The following is a 14,091-nucleotide window of genomic DNA, read 5'->3' as shown; positions in this document are numbered from 1 at the left end:
GGTGAAAAAAGATTTTTGTTCCAATTCTATCATGTCATGGATTTGGATAGGGTGTTGAAGGGGTCTCCATGGACATTTAATAATTATTTGTTAGTATTACATAAGTTACAGTGGGGAGAAGATCATCTCAAAATCCCACTATTCATGGCGCTTTTTTGAGTCCAAATACATGACGTCCCCATTGGCCTTTTTTCAGAAAATTTGGCAGTACAGTTGGGTAACTTTGTAGGAGAATTTATTGAGTATGATGGATCGAATCTGGGAAAAGAAAACAGGAATTATAAGCGGGTAAGAGTTAGGATTGATGTGCGAAGACCGTTAAAAAGGAGGAAACAAATTTTGTTATGTGGGAATTATACCTATGTAAGGTTTAGGTATGAACGTTAGTCCATTTTCTGTTTTTACCGTGGTCGATTGGGGCATAATGATTCCTTTTGTGAAGCATAGATGGCGCTAAGGGTGGAAGTAACTGAGATGGGTTGGGATCTATCACTACGAGCTCAGCCACGGAGGGTTGCAGCAATGACCAGTGTGTGGTTGAGAGAAGAAGGGGATGGGAAACCAAAAGGTGACGGTAAATGTACTTTTATGAATGAGAGTAATTTGCGGACTGGTCAAAATAAAACAGCGGGATATGGACAGTCCTTTGACCCAGTCTTGGGTTTTAGTTTAGAAGGCCGAAAGAATTTAGTAAATCACATAGGGAAAAACTCAATGTTAGATTAAGCGTTAACTGATATGGAGCATGATTTGGAGGACAGTGTTCTGATCGGAAAAGAAGGGAAGAAGCGGGCTAAAGGGGAGATGGAGGGTGCGATAGTATTGGGAAATGAGAATTCTCCGGCGAGTAAGAATATGAGATTGTTGGAGGTCAATCACTTTGTATCGACGGTTGCTAAGAGGCAAACCGACTGGGCACAATGAAACTGTTAAGTTGGAATGTTCGTGGATTGGGGAGTCCACAGATAATTCAGAGACTTCAGTATATGTTGAAGTTACAGAATCCCCAAATGGTATTCTTCATGGAGACAAAGATATGGAGAAGTCAAATGGAAAAGATTCGCTATAGTTGTGGGTATGTTAAGGGGATAGAAGTTGATCCAGAAGGTACTAGAGGAGGATTATGTTTGGCGTGGAAACCTAATGTGTGTGTCACGCTTCGACAATACTCGAAAAGGCATATTGATGTGGTGGTAGATGATAGTGATGTAAGAGGTAAATAGAGGTTTATCGGCTTTTATGGGTCCCCATATGTACATGATAGAAATAATTCCTGGGCTGCGTTGAGGAACTTATACACTGGAGAAAGGTTTCCGTGGTTTGTTTGCGAGGATTTCAATGAAATAATGTACAGATTTGAAAAGAATGGAGGGTTACCTAAAGACGAAAGAAGAATGGAGTTATTCCGTAATGTTCTAACAGATTGCAACCTAGTGGATGTGCGGTTTTCTAGGAGATGGTTTACATGGGAGAGGGGAAATTTATCTGAGACAAATATACACGAGAGGTTTGATAGATGCATTGCAAATGAAGAATGGATGGCCATGTTTCCTGAGATAACTATCTAACACCTTACTCATTCTTTCTCTGATCACTGCCTCATTTTAGTTAATACAAAAAAGGCAGAACAAGGGGTGAAGGAGAAAGCTTTCAGATTTGAAGCTTGGTGGATAATGGAGTAGTCATTCGATGAAGAAGTAAAAAATATTTAGGGGTCATCACCAGGTAACTTGATACAGAAATTAGATAAGATAAAGCACGATTTGAGGAGTTGGGCTGCTTAGACCCAAGCTGATTGGAAAAAGTGAAAGACATTTCTTACAGACAGGTTATCAGAATTCTTAGTAGCTGAAAGAGATGATCCCAATTTGGCTAAATTGGTTGACACAAAAATTTATCTGAACCTTGAAATAGACAAGGATGAACGCTACTAGGAACAAAGAGCGCGCATAAATTAGCTGAAATATGGCGATTGGAACACTGCTTTCTTTCATAATCAAGCCACGTATCGGAGAAGGAGAAATCTGATTCATAAATTGGAAGATGAGGAAGGAAGAGAAATGGAGGTCATCCAAGATATAAAAGGCATTGCGAGATCCTATTTTCAAAATTTATTTATGTCAGAAGAAATGGGAAGTTGCGATAATTTGCTATCGGGAATTGATAGATGTGTATCTGAGGAGGATAATCAATTTCTTACGACACTCTACACAAAGGAAGAGATTAAAGCAGAAGTGTTTGAGATGGGACCCACAAACGCCCCAAGGGAAGATGGATTACTGGCTTTATTTTATCAAAAGTGTTGGCACATTGTTGGAGATGATGTAATCAAATTCTGCTTATAAATCCTGAATGAGCATAAGGGTTTCAAACAGGTAAACTCTAAACACATTGTACTCATTCCAAAAGTTTCTAACCCCGTTAATATGAAGCAGTTCAGACCAATCAGCTTATGTAATGTGATTTAAAAAATTATGGCAAAAGCTATTGCTAATAGGCTCAGAGGAGTTATTGAGAAATGTATTGATGTGGCTCAGAGTGCTTTTGTACCAGGAAGATTGATTTTGGATAATGTTCTTCTTGCTTACGAAATTCTTCACACTTGAAACAAAAAAGAGTGGGGCAAAAAGGTTTTATGGTAGTGAAGCTCGACATGAGTAAAGAATACGACAGAGTTGAGTGGAAATTTATAAAAGAAATAATGACTCGAATGGGCTTCGCCTTTAAGTGGATTGAAACTATTATGGAATGCATAACTTTTGTTTCCTATTCAGTAATAGTAAACGGATTTAAAGGGAAGAACTTTCAACCGACAAGGGGGTTGCGTCAAGGGGATCCGCTTAGCCCTTTTATGTTTTTTATATGAGGGGATGGCTTATCTTGTCTAATGTGTCTTGCAATGAGCGCAGGACTGTTGAGAGGAGTAAAAGCCAATAGGAGTGGTCCACGGGTATCACACTTACTATTTGCAGATGACTGCATTTTATTTAGTGAAGCGACTAATAGAGGAGCCAATGTTTTAAAAGAAATTCTCAGAAAGTACAGAATGTGTTCAGGGCAATACGTTAATTTCAACAAATCAATTTTCTTTTTTAGTAAGAACAAATCTGAAGTTGAAAGAAAAGTGGTGGTCAATATATTAGGCGTGCGAAGTTCGAATGACCCTGAGCAATACCTAGGGTTGCCTAACATGGTAGGCAGGAAGAAAAGGGAGTCATTCCAGATTTTAAAAGATTGAATCAAGCACCGAATTGATCACTGGAGTACGAGACATCTATCGTAAGGAGGGAAGGAAGTATTTATTAAGTCTATTTTACAAGCCATCCCAACTTACACAATGACTTGTTTCCTTTTACTTAAGACGTTATGTGTTGAGATTGAGAATATTATTGCCAAGTTTTGGTGGCAAAAGGGACACGAAAAAAGGGGTATACTGATGTGCGTGGAGGAACCTTTGTATTTTGAAGGAAAATAGAGGTCTCGAATTTTGAAATATTAGCCTGTTTAACATCGCTATGTTAGCTAAGCAAGGTTGGCGCCTCATTACTTATCCAAATTCCTTATTGGCAAGAGTTCTTAAAGCCAAGTATTATCCACATTTAGACTTTTTTAATGCACAATTAGGTAACTTACCTTCACTTACCTGGAAGAGTGTCTGGGCTGCAAAAGGTTTGTTACCAAGTGGGATAAGTTGGAGAGTAGGACGGGGAACTAGAATCTCAGTTTGGGATGATCATTGGATACCAGGAAAGGATACAAATGACTGGAGCCATAGAAACGGTAATGAAGTTAAGTTAGTTTTTGATTTAATTGATGCTACAAATAATTTGTGGAAGACAGATCTAGTGAAAAGCACCTTTCCAGCAGATATTGCTCAAAGGATTTTGCAAATCCCTCTAGCGAAAACCCTAGGCGTTGATTTTCAGGTGTGGAAGGGAGAGCTTTCTGGTGAGTTTTCGGTCAGAAGTGCCTACAAACTATTACAAAATGCTAGCTCGGATCCTAACAACTTATTAATATAGGTCAATTTGAAAATTTTCTAAAAACAGCTATGGAATTTACAGCTACCCTCAAAGATTACGATTACAGTTTGGAGAGCATCATGGAACTATATGCCTACTTTAGTCAATCTGAAATCTAAACGAGTAGCCGATAATACTGTATGACCTCGTTGCAGATCTAGGGAAGAGGATATATCTTATGTCTTTCGGTACTGTCCTGCAGTAATAGAGGTTTGGCAAATGTTAGACCTTTCTTGGGTTAATAACTTTATGCTTCAAAGTTTTTGGGATTGGCTTACCTAGATTTTCAAGAGGAGCACTCACAAACAATGTCAATTGTTTTGTTGTGGAATATGGTTCTGTGGGGGTCGAGAAACAAGCACATGCATGAAAGAAAAATAGAGTCAGGAAGGGAGTTATCACTAAAAGTTCAAAGGTATTTGGCCGAGCTTGATGGCCTGACAGAAAGAAGGAATACCTTGAACATGGTTAGAAGTGCCAATCAGCGAGATACAAGTTCCAGGGTGACAATTCATTTTGATGCAGCCTTCAACAGAAGAGATTTCAAATCAATAGCGGGTCTGGTGGTTTGGGATCAGACGGGAGTACTCCTAACTACAAAGACTGTTTTAAATTCAAATGTTTCATCTTCTTTTGCAGCAGAAGCTTATATCAGACTTCATGCGGTCAAACTAGGAATCTTTATAGGAATACACTCAGTTACTATAAAGGGGGATTCACGTACGATCATAAAGAAATGTCAAACAATGACGCAAGATAAGTCAGTTATAGGAGCAATCATCAGTGATATTCAAAGATAGTCGGAGTATTTTCAAGAAATCAGGTTTCAATTTATTAACAGAACCGAGAACGTTTTGGCCCACAAAATTGCAAAAGAAGCTCTAAGAAGGGAAGATGAAACGCACTTGGAAGGAGAGGCACTGCAGTGCCTTTAGTTGAGTCCAGAGGGAAGATGGAGAAGGCTCCCAGATTGAGAATCGCCTTGTGAAAGAAGAAGAGGAACGGATAGCACATTATGGAAGAAATGAAACGGTTATCAACTGAAGCAGATGGGACAATTGGATATATGAAAGGACGTTGGAAAATGGTGTCCAGCTGCAGTTTGAATCGACTAGAAATTATTACCCTAGGTTTCTTGTTTGGTAGTCTTAAATGTTTTGTCTTTCCTTAAGTTTTTCTTTTTGGTTCTTTATTTTTCTTTAATGGTTCGGCTGGAAATATACCCAACATACCCATTTTCAACTTGTTTTATAGTTTATTTTAATAAATGGCTAGTCGATTTTATTCAAACAAAAAATACTACACATTAGTAATTTGGGAAAATTACACATAAAAGCCCTATTTTTTAAAATTTTACCGAAATGGGCCCGATATTTTATTATTTACCGAAATGGGCCATTTTCCCCGAAATCGCGTCCACGTCAGCGCAATGTCAGGGGACGTGTCAGCAAATCGCGTCCACATCAGCGCGATTACTTACGTGGCAACAAATCGCGTCCTCGTAGGCGCGATTTGCTGACGTGGAAGCAAATCGCGCTGACGTGGACGCGATTTGCGCCGCACGTGAATAGTACCCACCGGTCAAAAAATTGACCGTTTATGTTTTTTAGCTTGGAAAACTTTGAAAGGCCATAACTTTTGGCTCGGTTGTCCGATTGAGACGATTTTTTTTATTTCGAATAACTTTTCGAGATCTACGCTACGACAAACGGTCAAGGCGGTTTGCCTGATTTCGTTGAAAAGATCCTTTTACCTCTAAATTTTGATTTTTTGGTTTAAAATTGAATTTTGAAACATTCAAATCATTATTTTCCTTATTTATTTGAAGTAAACACGGATTTTTTTACGTAATTATTGTATTATTTTTTCCGATTTGACACGTGTATGGAATAGGTCCGATAAATCGTTAGAACGTAAGTAATATAATAACAATATTTTTATAATATGTCAATTAATTAGTTTAGCTTAGTTGGTTAAGATGCTTACTCTTTTCCCTTAGTACATTGGTTCAAATCTTGTTGGTAATAGTTTTGAATTTTTTTTGTACTTGTTGCATTTATTTTTTAATTAATTAACTCTTCAATATTACATTAATATATATTATTGGTACAATAGTATAGACGGATTGACAATTTGAGCTACAATATTATGAATAGTAACTACAATACATAATTTGAGCTACATATTACAGTAATACATATTGGGGTAAAATACCAAAAAAAGCCCTATTTTTTAAAAATTTACTGAAATGGGTCCGGTTTTTTATTATTTACCGGAATGAGCCATTTTCCCCGAAATCGCGTCCACGTCAGCGCGATGTGTTAGCAAATCGCGTCCTCGTAGGCGCGATTTGTGTCCACGTAAGCAAAGCGCTCTGACGTGGACGCGATTTGCTGACACGTTCCCTGACATCGCGTTGACGTGGATGCGATTTTGGGGAAAATGGCCCATTCCGGTAAATAATAAAATACCGGGCCCATTTCGATAAATTTTTAAAAAATAGGGCTTTTTTTGGTATTTTGCCCTAGTAATTTGGTAGAAAAAATTAGTTTAAAAAAATTAAATTTTTTTACTTATAATTAAAACTAATTTTTAATGTTTTACGCATTGCATATAATTTTAATTTTTAATTTTTTTAAATAATGTATTTTTAATTATTGTATTAGTGTAAAGTGATATTAGTCATTCGAATTATTAAACATAATTAAAAGATATTAATTCATTTAACATTTCAAATATTATATAAAAACCAAATCATAAGTAAAATTTTTTACCATATTCTATTTACATTATAGTTTTACCTCATATAATTAATACAAAGTAATATTATTCAAAATAATAATTAATTAATATAATTAACGTACGTCAATTATTTTCATCATTCAAGTTCTAATAAGAATTTCCTAATCATTATTAAACCATTTGTACAAAGTATAAAAAATTGATATATTGTAAATTAAGCTCTTCACAATTTAAAATTTCTCTTTCTTAATATCCAATAAATTCACCATAACAATTAGTATATAACAAATAACTAATATAATTACAGTATATTAGATTACATTATACAAATGTAAAAATTATAAAATTATATATATAATTATTTATTTTATAAATAATAAAATTTTCTATTTAAAATAAAATTAGTATAATCCTTGCTATTTTTTTGTTAATTGAAACATAATAATATAAATATATCTAATGCATATAAAGTAATTTAATATAAATTTTAAATTTGATATAGTATCCTATAAATTCATTTTATAAAAACTTTTAATAGAAATAGATTTCTTATTTATAAGTATAGTAATTTTTTATCAAGTAGATTTATTTAACCAAATGATTTAGTAAAATTAAAAATTTTATTTATAAGTATGATAAATCTTATAAATAATAAAAATATTTAAAATAACAAATTCAGTAATATATAAACAACAAAGGCTATATTTATCAGTTTAAAAGTTTCCAAACTCGTATTTTTATATTGTTATTATGAATTTTAAATAAATTATAGATATAGATAAATTAATTTTTTATAAATAAAAATTAGAAAATACAAACTTATTTAATTATTAAAAGAAAAGTACAAAGATTTATTTAAACAATGTGTAGGGATTTTTTTAGTATCTATACTATTTATAAAACCTTTTACTGAGTTTGTGTCACTCATCAACCGCGTCTCAACTTACAAAGGCGAAGCAAAAAAAAAATTTAGGAGGGCTGAAATTAAATTGTAATTTTTATGATAATAAAAATGTAATTTTTAAAGGATTAAATCAAAATTTTATCATTTTTAGGGGGCCAAAGTGTAATTTTACCTTTACTAGTTTAAAATTTTAAATGGCTAAAATGGACCGGGCCCCTGCCAGCTTCCCCTAGATTCGCCCCTGCCAACTTAATAAGGGAAATTACTTTAATATCACTTCACATTTAAAATAAATTATATTATTTGAGGGTACTTTAATATTTTTATTCAATAATAATAAGACTTGAACCCATGCCAATTGAATTAGTAAAATCTTAAATCTACCACTCAACCAAAGTTTTATATTAATATATTTATACATTTTAATTTTATTATACACATTTTTTATCTCCATCAATTTTATATATTAATAATAATGTTGTTGATTGAGATGGTATCACAAATTAACTCGACACCAACTTAGGATTGATGACAACACCATGATAAATAACTGTATTCATTTAGTAATCTTAATTTGATGTATTTCGTGTTTAAATATGTTTTACTTACAAGTTAATCTATTTTTTTAATTTTAATATCGTATAGATTTCATGTGTTATTTAAACTGTTAGAATTAAGTGACTCGAATCCTTATTTAAATAAAATACTATGGTAAAATAAAATAAAAGTAAAATCCGTATAGAATTATACTTCTTTTATTTTATTTTAGAATAAGGTTTTTTAAACCTTATTAAACTTCATCTATTTGATATTGATTAGAATAAGGTGTTTCACTCCTATTATAATATGGTTTTACAAGCCTATAAATGGATATAGTCTACTCCTCTTGTAATTATTCGAATTCGACATAGTGAATTTTCTTCTCCTCTGCCCGTGATTTTTTCCCGAAAGGGTTTTCACATAAAATCTGTGTGTTCTTTATTTTTATTTCTATTTCTATTTTCTTTGCGATATATTGTCATTGCCGATATTCTATTTTTATAAATTGGTATCAGAGCTTCCGGGTTGTTCATCTTAATCACGGTAATGGTGTCTTTGAAGTATAAAATCCCGTTGTTGGATCGCAACACTAGATTCGCGTTATGGCAGATAAAGATGCAGGCATTTCTTGCACAGATAGACTTAGAGGAAGCCCTACTAGGGGTAGATAAGATGCCTTCAACATTAACGAAGGAAGAGAAGAAGCGCAAGGATCGAAAGGCGTTAACACAGTTACATCTGCATTTGTCTAACGAAATTTTACAGGATATGATGAAGGAGAAGACCGCCGTTGGATTATGGAAGAGGTTGGAACAAATATGTATGTCAAAAACTCTAACTAGTAAGCTGCATATGAAACAGCGTCTTTATGCTCATCGTTTGGAGGAATGTGCGTTTGTGCACAAACACTTGACAGTGTTTAAAGAAATTCTCTCAAATTTGGAGGTCATGGAGGTTTAGTATGATAATGAAGATCTAGGGTTGATTCTACTTTGTTTGTTGCCCCCGTCTTATTCAACCTTTAGGGATACAATTTTATATAGCCGCGAGTCTCTCACAGTTGATGAAGTTTATGATTCTTTAACCTCGTATGATAAGATGAAGCATATTATGGTTAAAACTGACTCTCAAGGAGAGGGTCTTATTGTTCATGGGAGACAAAATCAGAATGCTGATGATGATCATAGAAAGACACAGGAACAGAATCCTCGTGGTAAATCTAAGGGTAGATTGAAGTCTTCAAATAAAGGTAAAACTTGTAGATTTTGTAAGAAGAAATGACACATTAAATCTGAGTGCTATAAGCTACAGAACAAGATCAAAAGGGAGGCTACGAATCAAAATAGAAAACAACCAGAAAATTCTAGAAAGGCTGATATTGTAGAAGACTACATCGATGGTGAACTTCTAGTCGCTTCTATCAATAATTTTAAAGTGAGCGAGGAGTGGATCCTTGATTCGGGCTGTACCTTCCACATGAGTCCCAATCGGGATTGGTTTACAACTTACGAAACAGTGTCTGAAAGTATTATTTTGATGGGAAATAATGCTTCATGTAAAATTCCAGGTGTTTGAACAATTAAAGTTAAGATGTTTGATGGAGTTGTTAGAACACTTGTGACGTACAACATGTTTCAGAATTAAAGAGAAATTTAATTTCGTTAAGTATTCTTGATTCAAAAGGGTACAAATACACAGCTGAAAGTAGGGTTTTGAAGATTTCAAAATGTTTCCTCGTTGTGATGAAAGGTCAAAGAAAGACTACTAAGTTATATGTTTTACAGGGTTCTATTGTTACTGGTGATGTAGCTGTTGCATCTTCTTCCTTGTCAGATGATGATATTACTAAACTTTGGCATATGCACTTAGGGCATATGAGTGAGAATGGTATGGCAGAATTGAGCAAAAGAGGACTTCTTGATATGCAAGGAATTTGCAAACTGAAGTTCTGTGAGCACTGCGTTTTTAGGAAGAAAAAGAGAGTTCGATTCATTAGAGGAATCTATAACACGAAAGGAATGTTGGAGTATATTCATTCTGATCTGTGGGGGCCATCCAGAGTGCCTTCGAGAGGTAGAGCTAATTATATGGTAACTTTTATTGATGATTTTTCCAGAAAAGTGTGGGCATTCTTCCTGAAGTAGAAAAGCGATGTGTTTTCCGTATTGAAGTATTGGAAAACCATGATTGAAAAATAAACGGGAAAGCAAATAAAATATCTCCACACAGACAATGGCTTAAAGTTCTATTCTTGTGAGTTTAATAAACTGTGCAAGTCAGAAGTGATCGTGAGACACTTGACAGTTCGTCATACTCCACAGTAAAACGACATTGTAGAACGAATGAACAGAACGGTCATGAAGAAGGTTCAATGTATGTTGTTAAATGCCAACTTATCAAAGTCATTTTGGGCTGAAGCAGCCTCTACTGCATGTTTTTTGATCAACCGATCTCCATCCTTTGCCATTGAGAAAAAGACTCCACAAGAGGTATGGTCTGGTAATCCTATTGACTATTTTAATTTAAAGATCTTTGGTTGTCCTGCGTATGCTCATGTTGATAATGGAAAATTAGAACCGAGATTTATTAAATGTGTTTTTCTTGGTTATAAAGCTGGTGTAAAAGGGTATAAGTTATTGTGTTCTAAAAATAGAAAAGTTGTGATTAGCAGAGATGTTATTTTTGATGAAACTGCTGTGCTACCTAACTTATTTCTTAAAGACTCTTCCAATAAAGAAAATCAAAAGCAGGTGGAGTATCAGATTAATACAGAATCTACAACAGGGTCGTCTATTGAAGCCAGTACAAAAATTCAAAATAGAGTTGCTTCTTCACCACAACACTCTATCGTCAAAAACAGAACTAGAAAAGAAATTAAACCTCCAAAGAAGTATACCGAGGTTGATCTAGTTGCTTACGCTTTAAATGTGGCTGAAGATATAGATGCAAACCAAGAGCCATCTAATTATTCTGAGGCGGTTAGTTGTAAAGACTTAGAAAAGCGTATGTTTGCTATGCAAGAGGAGATGAAATCACTACACAAAAATAAAACATGGGATCTTGTGAAACTTTCTAAAGGTAAAAATGTTGTTCGTTGTAAATGGGTACTTAAGAAGAAAGAGGGGACTCTAAGAGTTGAAGAACCCATATATAAAGCAAGGCTTGTTGCAAAGGATTACAGTCAAATTCCAGGAGTGGACTTCACAGATGTGTTCTCTCTAGTTGTGAAGCATAGTTTGATTCGAGCTTTACTTGGTATTGTGGTCATGCATGATTTGGAGCTTGAGCAGTTAGATGTAAAAACTGCATTTTTGGATTGAGAACTTGAGGAGGATATTTACATGCAACAACCAGAGGATTTTACAGTCTCAGAAAAAGATGACTATGGTTGCTTGTTGAAAAAGTCCCTTTACGGTTTGAAACAGTCACCAAGACAGTGGTATAAGAAGTTTGATTCCTTTATGACTTCTCATGATTTCAAAAGAAATGGTTTTGACAGTTGTGTTTACTTTAAGAAAAACAGTGATGGTTCTTTTGTGTATCTACTCATTTATGTTGATAGCAGTGAAAGATAAATGAGAGATAAGAAAGGTCAAAGCCCAACTAAGTGAAGAATTTGATATGAAGGATTTAGAACCAGCAAAGAAGATACTTGGTATGGAGATTCTTAGAGATAAAAAATCAAGTAAATTATATCTAAGTTAGAAGGGGTACATTGAGAAAGTTCTTTGCAGATTCAATATACAGAATGCTAAGCCTGTTAGTACTCTTTTAGCAACCCATTTCAGACTTTCATCGGCTTTGTCTCCACAATCAGATGATGAGATTGAGTACATGTCACATGTTCTATACTCTAGTGAAGTGGGATCTCTCATGTATGCCATGGTTTGTTCACGTCTAGATTTATCATATTCAGTTAGTGTAGTTAGCAGATACATGGCGAATCCCGGTAAAGAACATTGGAAAGCAGTTCAATGGGTTTTAAGATACTTACGAGGTATACCGATGTTTGCTTACAGTTTGGAAGAACTAGAGATGGAGTAATTTGGTATGTTGATGCTGATTTTGCTAGAGACCTCGATAGAATAAGATCTCTCACAAGTTATGTCTTTACAATCGGAGGTTGTGCAATCAGTTGGAAAGCCATTTTGCAAACTACAGTCGCTTTGTCTACCACTAAAGCTGAGTACATGGCGATTATTGAGGCTTGTAAAGAATCTATTTAGTTGAAGGGACTCTTTAGTGAACTCAATGAAGACCTTTAAATCAATACAATATTTTGTGATAGTCAGAGTGCCATCTTCCTTACAAAAGATCAAATATTTCATGAGAGAACAAAACACATTGATGTTCGGTATCATTTTGTTCGTGATATTATTGCTCGTGGTGATATTGTTGTGAGCAAAATTAGTACTCATGAAAATCCTACAGCTATGATGACTAAGTCACTTCCTATAACCAAGTTTGAGCATTTCTTAGACTTGGTTGGTGTTTATTGTTGAAGATAAACCTTTAAGGGGTTTTATGGAAGAGGTGGAGAACTTGTTCGTTGAGAGTTCGCGATGAAGAACTTGTTCATTAAGAATTCGTGTCAAGGTGGCGATTGTTAGAATTAAGTGACTCGAATCCTTATTTAAATAAAATACTGTGGTAAAATAAAATAAAAGTAAAATCCCTATAGAATTATACTTCTTTTATTTTATTTTAGAATAAGGTTTTTTAAACCTTATTAAACTCCATCTATTTGATATTGATTAGAATAAGGTGTTTCACTCCTATTAAAATATGATTTTACAAGCCTATAAATAGACATAGTCTACTCCTCTTGTAATTCTTTGAATTCGACATAGTGAATTTTCTTCTCATCTGCTCGTGGTTTTTTCTCAAAAGGGTTTTCATGTAAAATCTGTGTGTTCTTTATTTTTATTTCTATTTCTATTTTCTTTGCGAATATTGTCATTACCAATATTCTATTTTTACATAAACATATATTGTGTTCCAAATTTGTGATTTCCACGTGCATATGTCACGGGCCGCAGTTTAAAGCCCGTGACCATAGTACCAAATGCTTCCAATGGAGGTCTATTGCTCAGATGAGGATCATTTGGCCCACAAGAATTGGCCCGATTCAATGAGCAATTGGAGAAGCCTGTCAGATTAAAGCCTGGTTGGCCCGATAACGAAGAGATTCAGGCTGATATTGTAACTAATCTTAGAAGATAGAGGGAATCTTATCTTGTAAAGATTAGATTAGATTTGATAAGGCTTATCTTGTAAATCCCTAAAATAAAGGGATATGGCTAATCTCGTCCGTCGATGTAAATGTATCTTGACCGTCGGTTTTGGGGGAGCTCAACTATAAATAGAGAGCCTCCCCCTCATTTGTACTCATTCCATTGTATTCTGAATTCTTAAGAGTAATAGAGTTCTGAGAGCATTTACTCAAACATCTTGTGTGCATTCTTTTCTGTGGCTTTCTGTTGTTCTTTAGCTTCGCTTCTTTTGGCTTAAATCGCTTCCGCTCTTCAATTGGTGTCTTGGAGGAATTCTAAGGAATCCTCACTTGAGTTAAGGCTGACTTGGGCGAGTTTGGACGAACGGATCGCCTAAGGCCGCCCGGATTGCGAGACAAAAGGTCTAGCCCCGTGACACATACGCGTTTGATAAGATTTCTATTATTAATTTTAAAATTTATTATATCATGCATTGATGGTGGAGACTTTTAAATTGACAAATGAGATTAAAATGTAGTTGTTTATTCATTTTTTTATAATATTAACTAACAACATATAATAATTTCTTGACTCTACTTGTGAAGTTAAAAGATTCCCCAATAATTTACTAAAGGGTAAACTATTAGAATAGTCACTTTTGTTTATCTCA

The sequence above is a fragment of the Gossypium raimondii genome, chromosome 9 (genome assembly GCF_025698545.1).
Source record: "Gossypium raimondii isolate GPD5lz chromosome 9, ASM2569854v1, whole genome shotgun sequence".
Classification (NCBI taxonomy): Eukaryota; Viridiplantae; Streptophyta; class Magnoliopsida; order Malvales; family Malvaceae; genus Gossypium; species Gossypium raimondii.
The sequence above is the reverse complement of the archived record's forward strand: the minus strand, read 5'-3'. Positions refer to the sequence as shown.